At 36.0% G+C, this 17,167-nt stretch overlaps 1 long non-coding RNA gene across 33 annotated transcripts in view; it reads right to left on the bottom strand.

Annotated features, from left to right (window-relative positions):
* The window catches only part of LOC147366889 (uncharacterized), a 1,020,561-nt gene that overhangs the window by 717,834 nt on the left and 285,560 nt on the right, over positions 1-17,167 (bottom strand). Inside the window, exon 3 of one of the 33 annotated variants that reach the window (XR_015169144.1) lies at positions 14,994-15,012. The exons of the other annotated variants lie outside the window; for them this stretch is intronic. This is a non-coding gene — a long non-coding RNA (uncharacterized LOC147366889). Of the gene's footprint in view, positions 1-14,993; positions 15,013-17,167 lie in introns of those variants that run through there. 33 annotated transcript variants of the gene reach the window in all.

The raw sequence follows: 17,167 nt of genomic DNA, 5'->3' as shown, positions 1-17,167 counted from the left end.
CATGGGTAAGTCTGGGTCAGTCTCTTGTGGGGTCACTACTCCTTTCTCCAGTGTCCTCATGCACACAAGGTTTTGTTTATGACCTCCAAGAGTCTATTTCCCAGTACTGTGTTAGTTATCACGGCTCTATGGTGGGGTTAATGGCAACCTCCTCCAAGAGGGCTTATGCCATACCCAGGTCTACTGCACCCAGAGCCCCTGCTCCTGCGGCAGTCTACTGCTGACCTGTACCTCTTCAGGAGACACACACAGTTCTGTCTCAGTCTCTGTGGGGTCTCTGGGTCCTGCTGTGCACAAGGTTTGTTTGAGCCCTCTGAGCATCTCTGGCAAGTATGGGGTTTGATTATAAATGCGATTTTGCCCCTCCTACTGCCTTGCTGGGGCTTCTGCTTTACCCTTGGACATGGAGTATCTCCTTACAGTTGCTCCAGCGCCACACAGCTATGTGTTTATGATTATTCAAATGTGGAATTATGCAGAGGTTCATCACTAAATGATAGCATTTTCTAAGTTTCTTATTCTATTGTATTGTTGCTGTTTTGTCACTAAGTCATGTCTGAGTCTTTGCAACCCCATGGACTGTAGCCCACCAGGTTCCTGTGTCCATGGAATGTTTCAGGCAAGAATACTGGAGCAGATGGCCACTTCCTACTCCAGGAAATCTTCCCAACCCAGAGATTGACTTCACGTCTCTTGCATTTCCTGCATTAGCAAGTGGATTCTTTACCACTAGCATCACCTGGGAAGCCCCTCAAAAAGGAGCAGAAGACGTAAACAAACATTTGTCTAAAAAAGAAAGAGATGGTCAAAAGTCCCATGATAAGATGCACAACACCGTTAGAACAGGTTTTGGTATAAGCAAAAAGAAAGCCCCAGATTCAACAAAATTTTTCCAAGAATTTAAGAAAAACTAACACCAATCTTCATTAAGTTGTCCAGATCATCAGAAAAGGAAAAATTTTTGAACTCATACTTTGAATCAGGAATGACACTGACACCAAAACCTGACAGGATATACAAGGAAGCAAATTAGAGGCTATTCTTTCTCATCAAGAAAAACATAAAATTCTAAACAAAAACTTATCAAAATGAGCTTAGTAATAATTTTAAAATATAATGTGTCATGAAAAAATATTTTTTAAGAAGGCCTCCAGGATATTTTAGGACATTATAAAATACAATGTGTTTCTCCCATTATGACACTCCATCAGTGAAATCCCTTCATTATTATTGACAAAAAGATTTTGATTTCTAATCAGGACAACCTTTTTTAATTAGACAGTGAAAAGTATATAACTAATCATATTCTTCTTTCCCCTTCTATTGGTTGGAAACTCAGAATTCACTTACTCATTTATTCAATTTTTACTTATCATATTTGTACATTTTATTTCAGAAGTTGTTATGTTCCAGGTACTGGAAAAGAAACATTGAATGTGACATGTTCTTGTGGAACATTTATTCTTGTGGGCATGGAGACTGGAAAGAAAAGACATGAAACAAACAAACAACAAAATACATAAGAAAAATACTTTCATAGAGATAATGTTATGAATGATATTAAATGAACTGACAACACTGAGTTGAATTTTGACTAATTCAGGACAACTGCCAACGTGCTGGGATCAGAGCATCTAAACAAATGGAATAGCAAGGACAAAAAAAAAAAAAGGCAAGAAGCTTGACTGCTGATGAAAAATAGGAAGAGAAGAAGGCTGCAAGAGTATTAGACTTAGTGTGCTGTCAGGTAAGTCAGAGACCTGGACAGAAATTGATAGTGCCTGTACTGTAGCATGAAGAGGTAATTAAGGCTTTATTCCATATGTGAGAGGAAGCCCTTCCAGGGTCTTAAACAGAGGGCATTCTGTATGCTGTCAACTCTTTAGAAATCTATGATCTACACATATATAAGTGCAATGGCACCCCCACTCCAGTACTCTTGCCTGGAGAACCCCATGGATGGAGGAGCCTGGTGGGCTGCAGTCCATGGGGTCGCTAGGAGTCGGACACGACTGAGTGACTTCACTCTCACTTTTCACTTTCATGCATTGGAGAAGGAAATGGCAACCCACTCCAGTGTTCTTGCCTGGAGAATCCCAGGGACAGGGAGCTTAGTGGGCTGCCGTCTATGGGGTCACACAGAGTCGGACACAACTGAAGCCACTTAGCAGTAGCAGCAGCAAGCATATGCATTCTTAGTTTCTCCCATGCTGATCTTCTATTCTGATTTCTGTGTTCTCTAATCTTGTCAACTTATTATTTAAATCTCAATATTCACTGTGTATATGTATTTCTTGCAAGCTTATTAAATTCTTAATAAAAAGGTAGATCATAAATTTAAAAATTAAACAAATTATGATTTGCTGAATATGTTTTTGAGAAGAATTAATTTCCAAAGACCCAAGTTTGGTCTTTAAAAACTCAAAGTCTGAGAGCCTAAAGATCTCTGTTTTTGTTTACAGAAGAGGGTAGGTGGGTTGGAAAGTGAATTTCGGGCCAGGCAGGAGGGTGAAGACACAATTGAGGGATGAGGGCTAGGAAAAACTGGAAGTGCAAGCTTGGTCTAAAAACACTTGCTTTCATTTTTCCCAACTCTAGACCAACCAAATAAAATGTGTTTTCCCCTTAGAATGTGGTGTTTTCCATTATGCCTGTTGAAGGTCTTGGGCCACAGATTCAGGTGTGAGAGAAACACTATTTTATTTTCCTTATATCAACCCCCTCCTCACTGAGATGTGAGAAATTCCTATGAGTAATGGGAATCTGTCCCTCATTCAAGGGTATAAGACTCAAACTTAAAATGATGCAAGAGATTATGGGAAGGAATGATAAATTTCATCATGGTAACTGCTGCCAACCTCATCTCCAAGTCCAGAGCAACCACTCAAAATCCAGTGGCTCTCCATTTCTTGCCACATATCTGATAAAGGAATATCACTTTGGGATAGGATCCTGTGGGGGCTTCCCTGATAGCTCAATTGGTAAAGAATCCACCTGCAATGCAGGAGACCCGTGCTCAATTCCTGGGTTGGGAAGATCACCTGGAAAAGGGAAAGGCTACCCATTTCAGTATTCTGGCCTGGAGAATTCCATGGACTGTATGGTCTATTCTATAGACTGTATAGTTGTGTCTACAAAGAGTCAGACACAACTGAGTGACTTTCACGTTAGGATCCTGTGATTCAAGTCTCATCTCCCGAGGTGCACCATGCTACCAACACTTGTATGGGTTGGCACCCTCCCTGTTTCTTTGCCACAGAGCGCTTCCTGGGTCCCATTATTCCCTGGACAATCTCCCCCAACATACCTTCACTCACTCCAACTCATATTTCATTCCCTGACCCAAGAAAGCTTCAGCATCAACTTTGAAAAGATACCCTCTCTTTCCTTTCTTGTCAGTAAATCAAATGGACTTTCTTCAATTGGCTTTGAATTTCTGAAACAGTCTTTTTCATGTTATTCTTACTGTTCAAATAAAGATTCACAAAAGTCTGGTTGACTCAAATAAGAAAGAAGAGAGAAATAAATTAAAAAGCTAATAAAATTATTATTTCAAAAACAAATCATACCTTTTACAAACCATTTCTGCTTGAAAGTATGGTCATAATTTTTTAAAGTCACATGAAAATTCTGCCAACAGTTCACTGACAAATCACAAACATTGCTTTCTGAATTTTCTTAATGTTGGATTCATTTTTTAATATTGATAAATATCATTTAGTTAAGAATAGGAGATGTAAAAACATATATAATGGCAAATTAATGTAGAAAGTAAAAAAGATTCAGAATGTGTCTCTAGGACTGAGGAGCAGAAGAACTGAAACTATCAATATTAATATGTTAAGTCAGTGAATGTAAAATCCTGATTTTAAGAGCTTTGGAGGAAATTCACTGTAATTTTGCAACAATATGATTATATAACCATTATCTGTGACTCTGAATGTTCCTTATTTTGGAAACTTTCAGGAGTCTCTGTAAAGAGGTCAACTTCAGTATTCCATTTTAGATCAATTATTTTTGATAATGATTAGATGAAATCAAGGGTAATATTCAAAATATTTTTTTAAGTAAAAGAGATACATGGATCAGTTGGGCAGATATAAAAAGCAAAGTTCTATGGCACCTGGCTTGAACCCTGTACTTAACGGTTGGAACATAAAAAGGTATGAAGCTTGCTGAGAAAGGAGCTATAATGGGACTGGAATCTGGGAAATGATTTGTCTATTTCTGGCAAAGTATTTCAATATTTTAACAACTAATAACAACTTGTGTAGCAGCTATCAGCTCTGTGTATAACTATGTATGTATCATTCAGTGAGTCAGAGAAGTTGAGTCAAGTAAATGCAAGTATGTGTTTCCTCTCTGAATAATGGAAATGAAAAATGACAGGAAATTAATTACATGTTACAGATGATAGAGGAAGGATATAATTTCAAGTTCAGTCTAAAGGTACACACTATCTTAAGCAGTATTTTAACATTTTTTATATTTAACTCCATCTGGTCACATCTCCTCATTTAAAATAAAGTATGTCATTCTCCCAAATCTTCCCACCCTCTCCCTCTCCTACAGAGTCCATAAGACTGTTCTATACATCAGTGTCTCTTTTGCTGTCTCGTACACCGGGTTATTGTTACCATCTTTCTAAATTCCATATATATGCATTAGTATACTGTATTGGTGTTTTTCCTTCTGGCTTACTTCACTCTGTATAATAGGCTCCAGTTTCATCCACCTCATTAGAACTGATTCAAATGTATTCTTTTTAATGGCTGAGTAATACTCCATTGTGTATATGTACCATAGCTTTCTTATCCATTCATCTGCTGATGGACATCTAGGTTGCTTCCATGTCCTGGCTATTATAAACAGTGCTGCGATGAACATTGGGGTACACGTGTCTCTTTCCCTTCTGGTTTCCTCAGTGTGTATGCCCAGCAGTGGGATTGCTGGATCATAAGGCAGTTCTTTTTCCAGTTTTTTAAGGAATCTCCCCACACTGTTCTCCATAGTGGCTGTACTAGTTTGCATTCCCACCAACAGTGTAGGAGAATGACATTTAAACATGTAAAATATCATGTAAGAAACGAGTTGCCCGTCAAGGTTCGATGCATGATACTGGATGCTTGGGGCTAGTGCACTGAGACGACCCAGAGGGATGGTATGGGGAGGGAGGAGGGACGAGGGTTTCAGGATGGGGAATACATGTATACCTGTGGCAGATTCATTTTGATATTTGGCAAAACTAATACAATTATGTAAAGTTTTAAAATAAAATAAAATTTAAAAAAATTATTTATAAAAAAAATAAATAAATAAAGTATGTTTCCCAGCTCCCCACTGCTAGCCTTGTTCCCATGTTTCCAACCCTGTGTCCATTTCCTTCATAGCATATATCACTAGTTGTAATGTTTTTAATTTATATGTCTTAGTTTAAATGTCAGGGCTTCACATTTATTTGGTAATTGTTCTGTACATGTATGTGCTTGTGTGTGTCTGCTTATCCTGTTTCTTTTGGCTAGAATGCAAGCTTCTTGAGACCAGGACCACTTTTGCATCAGGCATATCTGTATCCCTTGTATTCACAGTGCCTGGCACAAAGATGATCAATAATTTATTGACTAAAATAATGATCCAAAATCATTAGCCAATCACTCCACCTCCATTTTAGCACTTAATGTTTTTTAAAATGGTGTGAACTCATTGAGAATAGGGAGCTGGTCTCATTTGTCTATGTGTGTATGCTGGTCTATTACCCAGGGCCAGACCCAAAGATGGAGTTATTAAATGACAGCTGAAAGGCAAAAGGAAGACAGAGAAAGCTGTTTCTATTACTTCTCCACAACAAAGACACAATTATTTGGCCAGACTCAGATGCTTAACTAACCAAAGGTTGAATCTCAACCTCCAAACGTGGGGTTTATTCCAAGATCATATGAGTTATAAAGAAAAAAAAAAAAGAAAGGAATGCAAACTATTTCTGCCTGAAAGCATGTTCTTACTCTAAAAGTCATATGAAAAATCCAGCAGCAAGTCACTGACAAATCACAAGCATTGCTGTCTGAATTTTCTGAATTATAAATTTCAAATGCTTCATCTTAGAAAACCAAGAAATAATAATAACCTAATTCTGATGTCTCTCCCAACTTCTAGAAAGCTGGAGAAATTTACAAATAGTTAAATCTTTCTCCACCTCAGGAAAACAAAAGGGAAACTTGACTTTCTCCTTCAAAGCTTTAGGTTTGGGATTCATAGGAGGACTGTGTTAATTTTTTAACCATTTGATGCAATGCAGCATTGACATGGCTACAGTCTATGGTGTTGCAAAAGACTCGGACACGCTTCAGCAACTAAACAACAGTAACAACATTCACAAGAACTGGAAAAGTCCTGCAGGGAGACAAAGCCAGGGACAGGGGGAGACGCCCTGTGGTTAGTCTGCTGCTGCTGTCATATGCTGCCTTAGAACAAATGGTGGTCGCTGGGTCTTTGCATTTCAGTTGAGAAGCAATGAATACATCGGTTTTATTCATATAAAATTATCTACATTTTTTGAAAATAATTTGGAAAATAATAAACTGCCTTTTTTAAACCTTTCAGTTAAATAATGACACTGCTCTTCAGAATATAAAATATACTGTGATTATGAAATTATAGACACAGTATGTGCCTTAATGACTCTAAGTAAAGAATGCCAGATTTAGCAAATAAACTTACAGGATTTCCAGGTAAATTTAGATACACAAAGAGGAGTTTGGATTTTTTATTTTGTTTTTTTTAGTATATGCATGCTTCATGCAACATACATGAAAAAAAGTATTTGTGGTTATATGAAATTCAAGTTTATCTGAGTGTCCAGGAAATACTTCCAAAAGTATGAATTCCAATTTTTCCCCCAACTACTTTTGGCTATTGATTTAACCTCTTTGCTCCTCCCCTGTCTGGAAAATGAGAGTGGACACATCCACCTTGCACAGCTTTTGAGACAGCTAAATGAGACAATGTGTTTCCTCATATAGGTGCCAGTTCAGAAATAAACTTAAGCATACCTTTCAATGTTAAGACACATTATTAGTCAAGATAAGGCTCAGCATATACCATGTTGCTGCTGCTGCTGCTGCTGCTGCTGCTAAGTCGCTTTAGTCGTGTCCAACTCTGTGCAGCCCCATAGATGACAGCCCACCAGGCTCCACCGTCCCTGGGATTCTCCAGGCAAGAACACTGGAGTGGGTTGCCATTTCCTTCTCCAATGCATGAAAGTGAAAAGTGAAAGTGAAGTTGTTCAGTCGTGTCCAACTCTTTGCGAACCCATGGACTGCACGCAGCCTACCAGGCTCCTCCATCCATGGAATTTTCCAGGCAAGAGTACTGGAGTGGGTTGCCAGTGCCTTCTCCAATATATCATGCTAACTATGTTGAAATGCCCAATCTCCTAACATTAAAAGCTTGTATTTCTCTCTCATGCATTGCTTGAGATTCTATGTAGCTTCTCAGTAGTCCAGACAGCATGGATCTTGTAGCCCTACCATTTTGCCATGGGGCTACCTTCCTAATCATCAGGCACAAGTAAGAAGGACATAAGAACTGTGCAAGCAATTAACTGTTTCAGCCTGGAAGTGATACTTCACTTCTGTGCATGATCCACAGACAAAATTTGTCATATAGCCCTACCTAGCTACAAGGGGCAGCAAAATATAATCCCCACATACTTGTAAGAAGACAGGAACCTGTATGAGTGAGCCCTACAAGTCTTTACTGCAAAGGTTATCACAATATTAGAAGCAATTATAGAATCTGCAAGTTAACTAAGCACTCAGTGGTCCAAACTTCTTCCTAATCTGAACATCACTTCCAGGATATCACTAATGCTTCATCAACCCTTAGCTTGAATGCCTCCAGTAGGAAGAGACTCTTGGATCATTGCTAATGATTTTCATCTTTGTTGAATTTGTTCAACTCAAATCTGTATCCTTACAATTCCTAAAGTTTGTTCCACTCTATCACTGTCAATATTTGTGCTTTGTTGAAAAACAACAAAGAAAAACTACTATAGAAAATAAGGTAAAAAATGGAGAAGGCATAATTATTATAAGAATGAAGAATAAACAAATACTTGAGAAAAGAATAGATCACTTTTAAAGCTAAGAATACTAAGGGAAATTACAATGTATAATCAGTCAATTAGTTTTCTTTCAATTTCTTAGAAGCTACTCTCCAGAAGATGGGAATAATGGTGCAATAGTGTTGTGGGGGTGGGGGGGAGGAAAGGGAGGGTGTTTACTACAAAATAAATGTTTCCTTTTTATTCTAGTTGCTGTGTCTATGTATCACTTTTATTTTGAAAGAATAATTTTATGTGGAAAATTTCAAATTATAAGAAAAGCAAGCTTAATATCTTTGACCAATTTAGGGCTATATTTTTAAATCCACAGGTCAGGTAAAAGTGTTTAGTGTACCACACTATATTCTGAAAGATAATAAACTGCAACAATGGCAGTGCCTAAAGTTTTAAGGACCCTTTTGAATTTGGTGATTAAAATAATAATGGAAATATTGAATATATATGTTCTATGAGTAGAGAACATAAATTGGATTTCTATGCTTCACTTATTCAAAAGAAAAGTTTTGTTTGCTTTCCATTTGATCTTTCCCACTAATTAGTATCTGGGCTTAATTTTCCTTCTCATCAGGTTTCTATTTTGTTCATTAAAACCTTTTGTGCATTCTGGAGGGAAATCACTGACTACTTCAGAAAGAATAAAGAGCTCTATTTTTTTACTGACCTACTTATAATTCTGAATAAGAAAATAACCTACTAGTAGAACTCATTTCAAATTATAGGAAATGATTTAATAATGACCACTGACTAAAAGGAGACTCAAATAGCACCTGGAACATTACTCCAGGGTTAAACAGGAGCTTGATATTAAAAGGTTATAGTCTATACTGGTTAATACAAGTCATTAACACAGCTTATAAATGAAACACATCTTGTATTAACCAATTTCTTAGTCCCACGGACATCAGTTTACTGCTTTTTATAATTCCCTCTCTGCTTGCTCTATCCCTGTACTCTGTCTACAACTGTAATGTTTATTTCAAACTGTATAGTAACAACCACAGTCAGCTGTAATGTCCTGGAAATACTTCTGGATATGGTACTGAAAAAACACATTAAAGCCCAGATTGCATCTTTACTGGTATATAAACATGAGCAAATCATTTTTGTCTTATGAACCTCTGTGAATAAACATACCTGCCTTATAAAGTTTGTGTGAGGATTAAATGAAAGATATGCCACACACTTGTATCCAATATTGTAAATTCTGAGAGTATAAGTTCCTTACCCATTTTCATGTCCATGGAGACAAAAGGGTTCATCATGAATGATTAATTGACATGTATCTTTATTATCAACAGTCTAGATGAAGAGTTGTTATAAAACAAGCAAAAAGCAAGCATAAAAGTTGAAAAATAGAAATTAATGATCCCTTGAAAGACAGATACTATAAAATAAGAAGTGCTAATAGTTCATTCCTTATTAAAAATAAAATGCTTTTTCTTTACAGTCTATATCAACACATAAAGTCATACTTAGGGATTCTTATATTTTACCAAGGTAAGAAGCCACTGTTGACATTAACAAGAACTTTTTGTAGGTCTCAAGAATTTTTAGGTGCTGAAAGAAATAGATATGAATAAACAGGCACAAGAACATTTATAATAAATAGCACGCCAACCTCCATGCCTCACTTTCTTATAGTGACTCAAAATAATGAAATTTTCCTCCACTTTTCTACATGGATGTGAATTTCTGCCCAGGGAATACTGTTTCCTCTCACTCCCTCATACTAAATGTTCCAGAACAATCAAGTGCAGAAGCTCATTTATATTACCGATAGCACTTGTAACCTTGTGCTGTGACTCTAATGTGAGAGGTTAGGTTGGTAGAGTGCTCTCAGTTAAAAGCCGTACAGATAAAATTCACACAGTTAAAGACAGAACTTGTTTTAATCCTCTGCTTAATTTAAAGTTGTGACCTTTCTCAGCCATGGAGAGTCCTTAACGTGTCCCTGAGGACCATCTCCCACACAGATGCTCACTCTCCTAACTTTAGTCCTGTTTAGTCACCTTGCAGGACTCTCCACGTCCACATCCTTCCCCTGCTGCCCTCTACATACACCCAGCATTTCAGCGCTCCCCACTTCCTCATTCCATCCCTTTTTTGGAGTAATTTCTGATGTCTAGGCCCCTTGGATTATCAAATGGAGGAGAGAGAAAGGAGAGGGTAAAATTTGATTCTAGGGAAAAAGTAGAAAGGACAGGGGAGTCTACCATCGTATGACTTCTGGAAGGTTATCTAAAAATTAAGGAGACATTTTTAAAAGAGTAGTAACAAAACCAGATGTCTCTTCAAACTTCTCATAGTTGAAAAAAGAAAAACAAACAAAAGCTTTGTCTTCTTATCTAAATTTGCTTCACATAACCAAACAAAATGGACCTTACAGGTTTCAGTGTAAGAAATATGTGCATGCATGTATATAGAAAAATGGGAGAAAGAGATGGGTAATAATTCATATAAATACTTCAAGACTAATCATAAGATACAATAGCAGTAATCATACATGTACACAAGGTCTTTCTGTGTTATCACGCTTTTCATTTATCTCTCTGGATCCCCTAATTTTAACCTATTAAATGTCTCACTTTACCTGTTTATAAATCAGAAAATTATATAAGCTAATTTGATGAAGAACATTTATTTGAAATATAAACAAATAACTAGCTTGCTAGATCAAAACTAGTTGATATTCCTCAATCCATTACTGCATGTAGATGTCATTCTATTTTATTAGTAAATTTGAAAATGATTTATTTTTCAAGATCCTCACTTTTCTATCTACATATTTCAAATATTAATTTTTAACATAAGAATTTTTCAAAAAATTCAATCTTTTATAGTATTTCAAAGATCTTTATTCAAAATGTTTTAGCATGATCATTCTTATATATGAGATTTGTATGTTTCTATATTAGACATAAAAAATACATACTTATAATTATCACGTTGGCTATGTTGATCATCAACTCTATTTACTTTTTCCTTGGGCTGTAGCTAGCTGACATTTCCCAGCTTTCCTGATAATCAGTTCAGTTCAGTTTTTCTTTTCTTCAAAAGAGTCAGTTCTTCGCATCAGGTGGCCAAAGTATTAGACTTTCAGCTTCAGCATCAGTCCTTCCAATGAATATTATGGACTGATTACCTTTAGGATTGACTGGTTGGATCTCCTTGCATTCCATGGGACTCTCAAGAGTCTTTTCCAACACCACTGTTCAAAAGCATCAGTTCTTCAGCACTCAGCTTGCTTTATGGTCCAACTCTCACACCCATGCGTGACTACTGGAAAAACCATAGCTTTAACTAGACGGACCTTTGTTGGCAAAGTGATGCCTCTGCTTTTTAGCATGCTGTCTAGGGTTGATCATAGCTTTTCTTCCAAGGAGAAAGCATCTTTTAACTTCATGGCTGCAGTCAACATCTGCAGTGATTTTGGAGCCCAAAAAGTAAAGTCTGTTTCCATTGTTTCCCCACCTATTTGTCATGAAGTGATGGGACCAGATGCCATGATCTTTGTTTTCTGAATGTTTAGTTTTAAGCCAGTTTTTTCATTCTTTCACTTTCATCAAGAGGCTCTTCAGTTCTTCTTCGCTTTCTGCCATAAGGGTGGTGTCATCTGCATATCTGAAGTTATTGATATTTCTCCTGGCAATCTTGATTCCAGCTTGTGCTTCATCCAGCCTGGCATTTCACATGATGTACTTATACAGCCTTCACGTACTCCTTTTCCAATTTGGAACCAGTCTGTTGTTCCATGTCCAGTTCTAACTGTTGCTTCTTAACACACATACAGATTTCCCTGATAATAGTGTAAGGCTAAATGATTAAGTTCTAGCCAGTGGAATGTTGTAGAAAATGATAACAGCTACTTTCACACACATATACATATACACATTTACATTTATATACTATTATATAATATCTCTATGTATGTATATAATATATATTTAAGTATAATGCTTTATATAATGTAAATCAATCATGTAACATCACTAATATTATACTTATAAATTAAAATTATATCTGATACATTAAGTTTTTCAAGTAGTTAATTAGAAAACAAATGGTTGAGTATTCATTTTGTATTAATTGAGACTTTCTTCACTGTAGAATGTTTATGGCTTCTTAAATATTTGTTTTGCTAGAACAATCTATCACTATTCCTATGCTTTATACTATGGATATTATTATAGAAGTTGAAGGAGAATGTAGATCAATGTTATTGATAAATTACACAGGTTTGATAATTTCTATATAATTCCAAACCATGGTTAAAAATGTAAGAAGTGAGTCAATATGCTCACTACACACATATTTAACTGTTTCATAAAGACTTGGAGTATAATGGCTATACTACCCTGTTTTTTTTCAGAGTATCAACCCTGTTTGGGCCCCTAGCACCCAGTAAATGCCAAGTAAGAGGATATGGTCATGATGATGACCATAGAGATATGTTTAAAAATCACAAAATAATGGAAACTTTATCTTTTACAATCTTATAGTGCTGATATAATCTTTAGAAATGAGTAGTTAATTAATTTTAACTACACAACAAATGTACTACTTAATTCCACCCCTAAAACAAGTATTTTTTATTATTTTGACTTAAACACCTAATATATACATATATATTTTAAAATTTCTTTGTAGGGAACTCTTAACAAGGCCATCTGTACAAATAGAACAGAAATCATCAGTAAAAGAAACACTTCGTTTTAATATAAACTTAGCAAGAGAGAATTACACTATACAGAAATCAAGTTATTGTTAACTACCCCAACACTAGTAATTGCAATACTGTGCTCAGTTCAGTTCAGTCGCTCAGTCATGTCCAACTCTTTGAGACCCCATGAACCTCAGGACACCAGGCCTCCCTGTTCATCACCAACTCCTGGAGCCAAGAAAAACTCATGCTCATTGAGTCAGTGATGCCATCCAACCATCTCATCATCTGTCATCCTGGAGTTTAGAAAACTCAATTAAGAAATTAATGGCACATTTGATCAGAAACTACATTGTCTGAAATGTCAACTTGAAATATTCTAAAATAGCAATGTTATGTTTGACTGAATCTCTGCTCAGTGACACAAAAACACAACCCTAACATTCTTCCTCTTTCCTTTCACAGAATTTAAGCTTCTCCATGAGGCAAAGCCACATGACCAGCCTAACAGATGACTTTGAGTTGCCTTAATGCCTTTGGTATTCTAGTTATTATACTAAGCTTAGTATAACTAAGCATATAATTTAATAACATGCAATCCAATCGAACAATGAACATATTCAATACTGTTTGCCACAAATGATCACTAAATATATTAACATACATCAGAAATATTTCTGGGGAAAAAAAGGCATTCTGAAACTCTTTTTCTCCTCAACTTAACCTAAATTCTTCGTCTTTATCCTTTAGCTTTTTGATTCCATCTTTTATAAATGACAATTGTAAGACTTCAAAGGAAACATTAGGATGGAAGGACTAGCCCTTTTTCTTGAGATACGAGCTTCACATCAGCTTTGAATATATGAATGTACACTAATGGTGGTTATTAATAAGTCTTTATATCCTGCTCATGTGTGTATTTCTGAATAGCCCGATTCTTTTTTCTGTTCCTTTTTCTGTATAGTTTATTGCTGCTGCTGCTGCTGCTGCTTAGTCACTAAGTCATGTTTGACTCTTTTGCAATCCCATAGACTATAGCTTGCCATGGGATTTCTCAGGCAAGAATACTGGAATGGGTTGCCCTTTTCTTCTCCAGGGGATCTTCCCAACCCAGGGATTCTACCCATGTCTCCTGCATTGGCAGGTGGATTCTTTTCCACTGAGCCACCTGGGAAGCCTTGTATGGTTTCTTACAGGGTGTTAATAAATATAGTTCCAAGTGCTATATAGTAGGACCTTGCTATCTATCCATTCTACATATAATAGTGTGCATCTGCTAACCTTATAATGCAAAATTATTGTATAAAACTTAGCTTCCATCAAAGAAATCTTAGAAATAATTTCTGCAGGGGGCCAAGAAGTGTTCCACGTGTATTTTAACAATGATTCCTGATGTGACTAGATTTTTAAAAATATACAGCATTGACACAGGGGTAGTCAAACTCACCTACAGAACAGAACAGCAATGGTAGAAATAAGTCCACTCATAAATGAAAACCGGAAAGAGTGATACTGCAGATGATTGGGAAAGGACAGACCTGTCTGTAATGGTGCTTAGAAAAAACTGAGTTTTGGTGTGAAATAAAAATTTAACTGAGATTCTTATTCACATTATAAAGAAGACCCAATTCCATATGCATTTAAAGACTGAAATGTGAAAAGTAATATTTAAATTTTTAATGCTGAAGGCAATATCAAAAAATAGTTCATTGCTTATACAAGGGGAAGCATTTTTTAAACAAGATATGGAAGCTATTAACAAAGTAAAAGACTGACACAATGACATTAAAATGAAAAAACTACTAATCATCAGAAAACTGTGTCAAGAATGCAAAACCTAAGCCATAAATTAGAATATGATATTTTCAATATTTTCAATATAGTTATCTGACAGAATGTTAGGAAGCCAGAATACATAAAAAAGTCTTATACAGCAAAAAGACAGAAAATATAAACAATGGGCAACCTACTGTATAACACAGTGAACTCTGCTCAATGTTATGTGGCAGCCTGGATGGGAGGCAAGATTGGGAAAGAGTGGATACATGTATATGCATGGCTGAGTCCCTTTGTTGTCCACCTGAAACTAGCTGCTGCTGCTGCTAAGTCGCTTCAGTCGTGTCCGACTCTGTGTGACCCCATAGATGGCAGCCCACCAGGCTCCCCCGTCCCTGGGATTCTCCAGGCAAGAACACTGGAGTGGGGTGCCACCGCCTTCTCCAACCTGAAACTAGCACAACATTGTTAATCAGCTATATTTTAATACAAAATAAAAAGGTTAATATATTGTAAAAAAAAATCAAATATACATACAAAAAATGGGCACTACACATGAAAAAAATTTACAATCAAAGAAACAGAAGGGATCAAATCACAAGAATAGTATTAAAACATATTAGTCATTAAGATGAATGAATTATCTGTATCTGTATATGTCAATTAAATCTATTATTACCAAGTGTTAGCAAGTTCGTGAACCAATATTAAGCACTCTGGTGGAATAAATTGATACAACCACTTTGGAAAACAATTTAAAACTAACATAAATATTCATGAATCCTATGACTATGAATCCACTTCCTAGATACTCATGAGGAGAAATTCTTATATGTTCAAAAAGAAACATTTAGAAGACTCTTTATAGAAGCATTGTAATAAGACAAAAAAATGAAATTAAAAATCCAAGAAAATAATCCAGTTGTTCACTAACAAGAGAATGGATATATACAAAAAGAGAGAAAATATTTTTACAATGACGTATCAAGTTGACCTTTAAAAAAACATAAAATACTGCCACATGCAACAATTATGTATTCCATTTGAAAACATAGTGGAAAAAAAATCTGGTCACTGAAGCCTACTTATATAGTAATGAAGACAGCATTTTTGCAATCATTTTAGGAAATATTCTAATATTGTATTAGTAGACTATTACATGCACAACAAAATATAAAAATAAATTTTTAAAAAATAACATTTTAGCTTTACAAACTTAAATCTTAATAACCATGGTTTGATAAGGCTATAATAAATCATGTTGGTGGTCTTAACAAGAGCCTATGAACAGGAAATCCTTATTCTTTTCATCTTAATTTGTAGACATAGCCTTGGTTGGCTTTTTGTCTGTGCCATATGCCCAAGTCCTTTATATAGGTTTCTGGACAATTTTATGACTGAGAGTCAAATAGAACAGCTAACCCTGATCACAAATTCTGATAACTTTTGCATAGTAATTATGCATTTCAAACTAAAGATTATTCTGAAGACCAATTTCACATGTATGGGTTTTCAACTCCAGAGAAAAATTTCTTTTGTAATATATGAATCTATTACCCTAAGTGCCATTAACTTAAGACTGCTTGCAGAGACTGCAGGAAAAGTAAACTATTTAGTGGTCATTTTCTAAACATTACGTGTAGCAGTGACCCTGGGATCCTTTGCCATGGAGATGGAGATGAACACCCACCTATTGGACGAAAGGGAGTTGGAGTATCCAACTGTCAATGCCAGCAGGCAATGGCATGTGAGTTGTTGCAATTGTACCTGATGCTTTTTCTACTACAATTATTCTCTCTGGGCACGTTAAAAATAAAGTATCTGTTCGCAAGATGAAACATAATCAAAAGCTACCATCAGGTACAAACACTAGCTTATCCCTTTATCACCAAGAAAGAGGTAAATAATCTCATTTCATCCTTTAAAGATACGTTGCCAAAGGAAAAAATAAAATTATCTGCAATGAAAACAAAAGCTCTCTAATTTCTCTGATTTGTATTCCAAATTCATGGCTCTGACCTTTTCTTAAAACTTTAAGCATCACAAGGAAATCAGTGGGAAGGCAATCATGTGCTATCCAAATACTTAAAGAGCAGAAAAACTCACTGAAGTGAAAAAGGATTAGTAAAGGGTAGAAAAGAGGACTGGCCCCTCCCAGTTGGGGTGCACTGATTTGGGATTAGCTATCAGACAGAAAACCCACAAGCAATTAAAAGTTCTGACATCAGGGAACAAGCAAATATAAAACACTCAGCTCTAAGCGAGGTTCAGCAGAGAATGCCTTCAGGAGTTCAAGGTACTCAAGGTTTCTCTCTCCCATAGAGAGAAACTCTACGGGGAGTGGGTGGATTCCCACCAAAACTCCATGAGAATATAGGGGACTTGAAGCCCTGGAAACTAACTTGCTAGAAATCTGCCCCCAATTCTTCTTTCAGCTCCATGGATAAATGTAATTAATGGTGCTGACCTGTTAATGAGTATTTTTGATAAGTGACATCCATGAGAAGTATTTTTTATATAAATAGAAATTAAAATGAAGAAAATTAAATGACTAGGACAGGGGATTTAATTACATAGATACTATACCTGTCAAATTTTTAAAGGTAAAT

Source organism: Bos grunniens, chromosome 8 (genome assembly GCF_055505025.1).
Source record: "Bos grunniens cultivar Pamir isolate PY7600 chromosome 8, Bosgru_T2T1.0, whole genome shotgun sequence".
Lineage (NCBI taxonomy): Eukaryota > Metazoa > Chordata > Mammalia > Artiodactyla > Bovidae > Bos > Bos grunniens.
Note: the sequence above shows the minus strand (reverse complement) of the source record. Positions and strands in the feature narration are given on the sequence as shown.